The sequence below is a fragment of the Triticum aestivum genome, chromosome 7A (assembly GCF_018294505.1).
Source record: "Triticum aestivum cultivar Chinese Spring chromosome 7A, IWGSC CS RefSeq v2.1, whole genome shotgun sequence".
NCBI classification, from domain to species: domain Eukaryota; kingdom Viridiplantae; phylum Streptophyta; class Magnoliopsida; order Poales; family Poaceae; genus Triticum; species Triticum aestivum.
The window spans coordinates 322,521,412-322,532,341 of NC_057812.1; positions in this window are offsets into that span (position 1 = coordinate 322,521,412).

Here is a 10,930-nt window from a genome sequence, read left to right on the forward strand (position 1 = left end):
GAAAATATTTTAGGTGAACCTGGTGAATTCCTTTAATGCTAGGGTTTGGACAATCCCCATTTCAACTTTCTGTAAAAGTAAACATGATGCATCACCAAAGACTAGTACTAGTGCATTGCCAGAAGCTAGGGATGTGACAACTCACCCCCACTAAACAAGAATCTCGCCTCGAGATTCAAGCGTAGAGTAAGATGAAGGGGAAACGCAAACTAGTATAATCTTCACGATCCAGGTTGCACTTCGAATGAACGTTGATTCGTTCACCATCATTGTCTTGATGTCTTGCTTCGAGAACTTCAGCTAATCATGACAAGAAGGGGAAAGGGAAACTCTAGAAGGATCGAACTTCTTGAAGGTCGAACAACTCACGGAATGAGACATAGAACCATCTCTCGGGTTGAGACACGAGATACACATCAAGAGGGGTGGAAAGAAACGGATGACGAAGGTTCACTAGGTGGACAATAATTCCACACTTAAGAAGGTGGTAAATGATTGTCGATGTAGCGAGGAGTTGAATTGCCATGATACCACGACGAAACATCCTGGAGGAGGGTGATTCGTAGATTATCCCCTTAAGTGGCAAAAAGAATTACCTTTGATATAGAGATCATTGAGACTCTCTATATCAGCCTAAGGCAAATCACAGCAATCGATTGGCGGGGTCGGTAGAGTGGCATACTCGTACTTGGATGATGTGGACTACCTTGTTGAAGACACCGCAATGTATGATTTTTGCTTATCACCGGAAATGGAAGAGACCCATGGTAGAATGGCACATTGGCGGTGTAAGCTGGGAACAAAATGCAAATGCTGGGAATGATTCTGGTAACTGGGGAAGAACCCAACAACAGAGAGTGAATTCACTGTTTGAAAAGATCATAGCATTGCCGAGGAAACTGAGAGCAAACCCAGTTAGTGCCGATGATAACACCTAGCGCTTGTGCGTGCTCTCAAGAACTTGAGCATTTCCACAATCATCAAGGTTTTACCAACATCCGTGTCAAGGATCCTGGCAACACAACATGCTACCATGATGAATACCGGTGGAAGATGCAGATGCAAAGGAAGATAACACTTTCTCCAATTTCACTCTTGGCGGGGCCAAAGAAATAAAATCTGGATGATCGACCGAGAGACATTTAGCACTCCGCTTCTAATGTTCTCCTTGACGTGCTAGTGTAACCCATTCATAGATATGGTTTGCTAACTAGAACATCAAGTAAAGGTCGGACTTCGGGAGCAATAGAATCCATAAGGAACAGTTACAGAGGTAAATCCTACGAAATCCTTATGGGGAGGTGGCCAACTTCCTCAAACAAGATACTACAATAATAGGTCTTCCGGCTGGGTGTGTTGGCCACGACATCCACCTTACCGGTTATCGAGGGACCAATATTATAGTTCTTGGGAAATATTCCAACCATCATATCTGCCTGAGACTCAGATCTGGTTGGTGTCAGGATATTCCAGACTCATCGAGTCTAGGAAGAAAAATGAAAGTTTGCAACACAAATCGACGAGATGACGTTGCGAGATTCTCAGGAAATGAACTACGATAGCAAGCTCCAAAACATGAGCTGGTTCTGCTACAAACATGTGAACACGTTGTCCCAGACAAGCATGGCCACGTAGTAGTCTTATAATTAAACACTACCGAGTTCTGGTTGGGAACCATCACCGTGGATAACGAAGTCCTTGCATAAGTCATATGATTAGCCCTTATGAAGGAACTTCTTCTCCTTGAACAAATCAATCAGTGGATTGGTGTGCTCGGGACACATATGGAATGAAGGTTGCAAGTCTCCAGACCACAGAATACTTCGCACGTTTGCATGACTGATTTGGGACGATTCCAAAGGAACAACATTGACTTTCTCGAATCCACGGCGGCAACTTGCATCAAATGCACATGAACTAGAGGAAGTCACTTCTTACATCCGAACATATGCTTCATGAGCTAGCATGAACAAATGCTTTCAAAAGTTTCCAACACTAGCTTAATGTTCAACAAAATCGTGGAGGAGATAAGGATGTTGTCAATGGGCTCAACAACAATTCATCTGGGTTTCCCTTTAAAAGGAATTCCATAGTTAAGTGAACATGGTGATAGCATTGGTCAGACCCGAAAGATATAATGGTGTATGCTCGAGGGATCAACCACGAGTAGGACAACATTACGAATATCGTTGGTTCGGATTTGATTTGAGAATAGCCCATACTCAAATCAAAGTTTTGGCAAGACAATAGATCCAACAATTTTCACAAGGACCAATTGATGAAGATATCATCTTTCTTCAACACACACACACACAAGAATATCCCTTTGGAACGAACTAAGTCAGGCAAGCTTTTATCTTCCAACTCTCCAAGTTGTCGTTTAGCTTAACCAACTAGCTCAGGGGTATCCAACACGGATTCTTGGAGAAAGGGTGGTTCACAAGAAACCAACTTGATCACGAGCTCAACATAGCGGTCAGGTGACAACCTGGTAGTACTTCCGAGAAGATCTTCGGAAAATCACGAACCACCGATATGTTACTAAGCTCGAGAACAATCTTGCTTTTCAGGGCAAGATGATATGATCAAATGAGCGAGGACTTGACAAATCCTAACTCATCAATCAAAGAGTGCACCAGGAAATAAGGACTAGGTAGCACGATCAATCTTAGAATGGTGATTCAATAACCAACATACTAAGAATAAAATTATTATCCTTTAACTACCAAGCAACGAGGTTGCTAGGAGTATTGATTTCACACATCACAATTCATTTGTCGGTATTCCGGTTGCATCAACACGGAACCGAGGAATGAAAAAGGATGGCGAGAAGTATCACTATGTCAAGAATTCACAAAAGGTGGTGCAATTCTCATGAAATTCCTGTCATAAAGAAGGTAATACTTTAGGGTAGAGCAGACCAGAAGCTGGATTGTAACTTGATCTGCGGAACACAACTACTTTGACCCAATCCTAAATATGGATGAGGTACTGGAGTTTGTTTCTCCTAGTCATTCAGGACGGAATGGCTTGACGGGCCACAAGAGTAATAGGCATCGACAAACGAATGCACGCATACTCTTGACTATCAATTGATAGACGAAGGTCAGTAGACAACTAAAGAGGGACAACTCAAAGGAACACACGATTTTCTGAGTTGTGGATGCATGGTTTGGCATGTCGAACGAATTCAACATTTCTTCCAGATAACTCATGCAGAGAGGTAGGACTGGCAAAGTCACGATTTATGAATGGAGATCTCCTCAAGAGTACTCTAATTGTGATCTTTTGATCCAATAAACATCTGCCATAAGCGGTTCATAGTATTTGGAAGAAGGAAATACCACGGACCTCGAGGACTATCGCAAAGTTACTAATATCCTAAAGGAACTAGCAAACACTATCAACATGAAGTAAGTAGAGTGAATCTCGGGTTCAAGAACCCAGGAATAGAATACCTACTAACTAAATGGCATCACAGGATGCTTTCGAGAATGATGGCCAGAATCATCACACTAGGACACAAATCATGGCTAGACCACTAGATGATCCCCTGAGACACCTAGGGTCATAATAATAACTCCAACATAAAGGTTGAGGCAGTAGAGTACCTCAGCTCAACAATTTGTGTGATTAACCTGGCCTAACAGACATTGAAACCGGAGAAAAAGGATTTTGCAAATGCATCAGACTCTTTAGAAACCTGGGATGACTCGGACAGCATAACGGCTGTAAATGCTCGGAAAAGATTTGAGACATTCACAAAAATGGTGGCATAACCACTTAGAAGCACAATATCAAGGTTTCGAGATCAACAGTTAACGTACGGAAGTAGTAGAAACTGAACTCAAGCTTAAATCCAACAATCTATAAGTCTACGGATTAGTAACACGTGATCCTGATAGAAAGAAGAGAAAGCCTAGTTCTTAATCCCCGTAGAGGAGAAGATGATGACTCAGATCAGAAGGCCATGAGGTATAAGGAGTAAAAAGAGCCTTACGTTCCATCCCACAATCAATTCCCTTATATAACTAAAGCATTTCTAGACTCAACTTCGACCAGTTTGGCTTGGTAATCCTACAGGCAGTCAAGCTCTGATACCAACGCTGTCAGGACCCCGACTCAATGCCACATAGATTTAGCATGTAACACTTCATATCACTTTGCGGCCTCACGCACGGTATTCCCACGGGTGTCGCCTTACCTCTACCCGGGACCGTTTGCGCCTGTTGGCACACGTATATGACAGTGTCGCTAGCATCCATATGATAAGGAGCCCGGGCTGACATGGCTAGTCATAAACCCAAAGTGGCACAAACTTATAGGGACAAGCATCCATGACCCAGCATCGAACGTGTCGGTCATCAGCGAGTGAATCCAGGCTGTAGCACTGGGCTAGCAGGACTCCGGTGAACCGGGCTGTAGCGGGCTAACAGGACTCCGGTATTCATCGCGTGACATTTCCCCGAAGGGACAGACACAGGAACGAAGAAGGACACATGCCGGCCAGCCTAAGTGTTCCGGAGCAGTAGCAAGCTACCATGGCTCGGTGGAAACACTAGGAGACATTTCCCGGTAAGAGAGGCTACTAAAGATAAACAACTAGATAGTCAGATCCCACACATACCAAGCATTTCAATAACATACACACAATATGCTCGATATGTGCAATACAACATGGCATCACAACATGACTCTACAACTCAAGTATTTTAATCAATAGGCTCCGAGGAGCGAGATATTACAAACATGGGTCTCATGACCCAACACTCAGAGCATACAAGTCAAAGCACAAGCGGAAGCTATCATGTCTGGGTACAGACATCTATAAATGAAAAAGGCTGAGAAGCCTGACTATCTACCAGATCCTGCCGAGGGCACAAGATCGTAGCTGAGGTAACAAGCTAAACGTCGAAGTCCACGTGGAACTACTAGCGAGACCGAAATCTCTCTGCAAAAACATAAAATAGGCAAACGTGAGTACAAATGTACCCAGCAAGACTTACATCAGATCTATCTACATATGCATCATTATCAACAAAGGGGATGGTGGGGTTTAACTGCAACAAGCCAGCTTTGACTCGGTGGCTATCCTAAACTACGACTGCAAGCGACTCTTTTGAGGTGGCGCACACGAGTCCACATATTCCCCATATCAATACACCACTATGGATCTGCTCCCGTCTCCCTACGAGAACGCCATCCATAGCACTCACGCTTATCTTGCGTATTTTAGAGTATCCACTTTCACTTGTCTATGAACTGATATAAGCAACCCAGAAGTCCTTTTCCGCGGACACGGCTATTCGAATAGATGATGTTAACCCTGCAGGGGTGTACTTCTTCACACACGCTCTCACCACTTACCGCCGTTTACACGACATGTACTCGGCAACCTTCAAGCGGAAGCCCAACGTGGGTGTCGGCCACGGCCTGCCTAAACACTCGAGTCTCTAGTCCTGGACAGAGGACAAGGGTGATCAAGAAGCCGAGAGGGTCCATTGGTTTCAGGCCCAATGCGTGGTAGTAGCTGAATCATGGATCACAAACACAGAACTCAGTTCCTGAGGACGGCTGCAATGAGACAACCCACCATGTACTCCTACATGGCCTCTCACCGCTACCTTTACCAAATCGTGTTCACACACTTAGCTCACACAGTAGGACATGTTCACACGCCTCTGATTCATCCCCGATGAATCAGACCTGACTCAACTCTAAGCAGTAGCAGGCATGACAATCAAGCATGAATGAGTAGGCACAACAGGGCTCAAACAACTCCTACTCATACTAGTGGGTTTCAATCTATTTACTGTGGCAATGACAGGTCATGCAGAGGATAAAGGGGTTCAGCTACCGCAGCAAGTAACAGTTGAATCGTTGTTGTCCTAATGCAATAAAAGAGAGCATGAGCGAGAGAGTGGGATTGTATCGGAATGAACAAGGGGGTTTTGCTTGCCTGGCACTTCTGAAGATAACATTGAGTCTCCATCAGTGTCAACGATCACATCATCGATACAACGTCTATCGAGAGGGGACAAATACCGGCAACACAGAAGGGAACACAATCAATGCAATGCACAATATGATGCATGATCATGACATGGCAAAATGAATGTGTTTTGAGCTAATGCAACTAGCAACAGATTAAATGAAGTTGGTTTGAATACAAGATTCAAATTCAAACTCCATGTGTGATTATTTAAATGCCCTTTAAACGTTTTGTCCAAAACAGAGGACAAACATTGTTCAAACATGCATGAAAATGGTACAGATGGATTCCTTGAATTTTTCTGATAATTTTTCATATATAATTTATTTCATTTGGAGTTACGGTTAATTTTCTATGATTCATTGAAGTTTAGAAAATATTCTGGAATTATTAAATCATTTAAGATTTATTTAAATTCCAGAAAGGAATTATTGCGTCAGCATGACCTTATCCTGACGTCATCAGGTCAACAGGGCGGGTCCAGGTCAAACCTGACGTGTGGGGTCCACTGGTCAGTGTCTCAGGTCTGGAATGAGTGAATGACAGGTGGGACCGGTCAACGATGACTGGGCCAGAGTCAAAGCTGACACGTGGGGTCCACGGCACTAACACTAATTTAACAGAATAATTATATTACCCTAATTAAGCGCAGGGGCCCACATGGCAGTGGCTCTGGGGGTGTTTAGCGGGGTTATTAGCACTAATTAACCGGCGCCACGTCAGCAGGTGACGCCGGTGACCACAGCAGCGGCGGGAACTCGCCGGAGTTGGTCGAGGCGGCGCTACAGGCTGCGGTTGGGCACGCGGAGACCACCGGGACGTAGCCCGTGCTCTCCCGCATCAAGAGGAGGCGGAGTTGGGCGCGGGGGTTGCCGGAATCATGCCGGCGATGAGCTTTGGCGGCGGTCGGAGTTCGGGCGAGGTCGGGGTTGGCGCTAGGGGGCACGTGGGGAGAAGCTGGTGGTGGCTACGGCCTCCTGGAGACGTGTTGAGTGCGGTGGTGTGCTCGGCTTCGAGCTACAACGGCTCCAGCCACGGCGGTGACGAGGCACGGCGGCGGCGAGCTTCGGAGCTCAAGGGGACGGCAACTACAGGATGCTAGGGACGACGGGGCAAGAGGGAATCGGGTCAGCGGCTCACCGCGGAGCTGCAGGGATGGTTAGCGTGCTCGGGGACGTCCGGTAGCTCTCGAATCGACAACGAGGATCCACGGCGGCTGGCGACGGAAACGACGATGGTGGCGGCGTTGCAGCGCATCCGGGGCCTCGTGGCTCGGTGGAGAGGAAGAGGGGGTCGAGGCGGAGCCTCTGGGCTAGTCGGGGGAGCGAGGGAAGGGCGGTGGCTGCAGCTACGGCGAACGGCGTCGGCGGCTGCGCTCTGCTTCGGGAGAGGGGGCGAGGGAGGCAAAGCAGGGAGAGAGGGAAGAGGTGCACGGGAGAGTGAGGGGGGTCAGGGGGATCGGGACGGCCTGCGGAAGTCGTCCACGCGGCCAGGAGCTCGTCGGCAAGCAGGAGGTGGCCGCGCGGCCGTGCGCATGCGAGCACGCAGCAGCTTCGGGGCGAGGGGAGGAAGACGACGGAGGGCTGCAGTGGTGGGCTGGGCCGGCTTCTGCTGGGCTGCACAGTAGCGGGCCGCGTGGGTGGGTTGGCCTCTCTGGTGGGCTTCACAAGTGAGGCCAGGTAAGTTACAGGTACTCCCTCCTGCTCTGTTTCTATTTTAATTATTGTTTTCTATTTGTTTCAATCTGTTTTGATTTAGTTCAAACACTAAATCATTTTTGTTTCTTCTGACAATTTTTGCAGGGACTGAAAGGAATAATCTAGAGCCCCTCACAAAATAACAGAATTATTGAAGCATTATATATATTTATAGCATATATTTGCTCCAACTCAAATACAATATGTATTAGTTCAAAGATCCAAAATGACATGGAAAAATGTGCATCATCTCTGGTTACTGTTTCCAGCATTTTCCAAAAATGATGAACATTTTTGAAAGCCACTTGGATTGACTGAAAATATTTTAGGTGAACCTGGTGAATTCCTTTAATGCTAGGGTTTGGACAATCCCCATTTCAACTTTCTGTAAAAGTAAACATGATGCATCACCAAAGACTAGTACTAGTGCATTGCCAGAAGCTAGGGATGTGACACACAAAGGAACTGGGCATCGGAGCAACTAGGTGCTCCGGAGTTCGGGTCCCTGATTTTTTCCGCTGCATCGGCTTGCCAGTGCAGGGCACCGGTGCGAGATGTAGCAATAGTTGTCTTTACACCGGTTTTGTCATACATAGTGGACATCCTTAGTGCTATTAGTTATATGTTATTAAATTTGTGCATGTACACACCTGTTAGTATCAATTTGTTGTCATCCAAACACTGTCTCTATGCTGTTGCAGTTATATTTACCTTCCTCTGAAAATTTTCAATTTGTTATTTATAGTACATGAGTAAGAACTTGTAGCGTTGTTGTAGTTAATTATAGCTTCTGATGTTTCAGAATTTGGTTGTTGTCTTAGTAGCAATTGTTTCATTTGCACATTGATCGTTTTGAGAAGATGTCATAATTAACTTATTTCTTCAGTTTTTCAAAATAAGTATTGGTGATTTTCTATGTTGCTATAAACCATTTCCCTACAATTGTTTTTGTTCTACTTATAAATATTATAGGATGAATGGAAGTGTTCTTACTTGGAGTGGGTTGATCAAGAGTGGCCACAGTCTTTTAAGATGTGCCTAGCAAAGCTCTGGAGCATGTATCAGGAAGAGGACAAAGGTAGGCTTAGAGGAAGTGTTGTCAACGCTGAAGAATATTTGAAGATGCGGGTTAAAAAGGGGAAGGTGGAGAATGAGCTCATATTTTTTTAAATCAGACTTTACTAAGATGGTGTTAGCAAAGGAGGAGGCACTTTCCCAGTTGGCCATTGCAAAACAGGTTCTTACTGAACTGAAAGCAGAGGTGGATAAGATGATCCTGGATGATCTCGATTGCGGAAATGATATATTGTTCCAATATTGTTCTTATGAAGTTGAACTAGATATATGTTGTACTATGTTGTTTTCAGGTAGCTATCGTACTGTGATGTTAAAATATATCTATGTGCCTGATATGAAATTGGTAAACAACTGTTCGATATGAAATGTGAATTTGCGTAATACTGGAATTATTAATTGAAACTAATAAACCTGCTAAATGGGTCATGGAACTTTGCAAACCGTTCTAGAAGTAAAAGCGCTTGTAATGGATAGCCTAATGCCACACAATTTTCTTCATCAAATCGTGTGTGTAGTTGATAAAAGCAAACGGTTAACCAAGGAAGAGCGTGTGTGATAGTTACACATATCACACACGAGCCTATTGATAAACCTGTGTGGGATGTACATACAAAAAGAAACGTTTTCCCTGGATTGACTGTGTGGGATGTACATACGAACCGAAACGTTTTCCATGGATTGACAGTGTGGGATGTACACATGAATGGAAACGTTTTCCCTGGATTGACTGTGTGGGGTGTACATAAGAGCGGAAACGTACTCCTTGGATTGACTGTGTGTGATATACATACGGACAGAAATGTTTTTCTGGGATTCACCGTGTGGGATGTACATACGAATGGAAACGATGGGGTTTCGATGCCTCGCCCGATCGCACGCGAGATCATTTTGCCCCAGCCTGTGTGCCAGGAGGGCCTATCCCCGACGATCTATGGGTCGTGTGGGATGGACCCCCCTATCGCCCACACTCACTTGGCGACGGTTTCAAATGTCGTCGCAGAAAGGAGTTAAAATCCGTTTGTATAGCACCGACGCGTACCAGTGTGTTCTTATGAATTTGAACTATCTATATGATGTATTGTGCTATTTTCAGGTAGCTATCATACTATGATGTTAAAATATATTTATGTTCCTGATATGAAATTGGCAAACAGCTATTCGATATGAAATGTGAATTTGCGTTATACTGGAATTATTAATTGTAAACAAATAAACCTGCTAAATGGGTCATGGAACTTTGCAAACGGTTCTGGCAGTAAAAGCGCTTGTGATGCATAGCCTAATGCCACATAGTTTTCTTCATCATATCGTGTGATGTAGTTGATAAAAGCAAAAGGTTAACCAAGGCAGAGCATGTGTGATGGCTACACCTATCACACATGAGCCTATACATAAACTGGATTGAGTGTGTGGGATGTACATACAAACGGAAATGTTTTCCATGGATTGACTCTCTAGATGTTCATAAGAACGGGAACATATTCCTTGGATTGACTGTGTGTGATATACATACGAACGGAAATGTTTTTCTGGGATTCACCATGTGCGGTGTACATACAAATGGAAACGATTGGGTTTTGATGCCTCGGCTGATCGCACACAAGCTCATTTTCCCCCAGCTTGTGTGCCAGGAGGGCCTATCCCCGACGGTTTCTGGGTCGTGTGGGAAGGGCCCCCCTATCTGCCACACTCACTTGGCGACAGTTCCAAATCCTATCATGGAAAGGGGATAAAAACCATGTGTATAGCACCTCGCTGTACCAGTGATCATCATAAGAGAAATATCAAGAATTATTCATAAGAATGCTCATGCCTTGCATGTATCCAAATGGAGTTTCTACTCCAAGTTTGAGGCATCAATGATATTCAATTCACCTCTCAAACTACAAAATACTTTATCATCAAGCGGTTTGGTGAATATATCTGCCAATTTCTTATCAATACGAACATGCTTAAGATTGATGTCTCCTTTAGCAACATGATCTCGAATGAAATGATGACAAACTTCAATATGCTTAGTTTGAGAATATTGCACAGGATTATGAGAAATCTTAATAGAACTTTCATTATCTCAAAGCAATGGAACATGTTTGACATGTATCCCATAATCTTTAAGGGTTTTGGTCATCCAAAGTAATTGAGCATAACATGATACAACGACAAT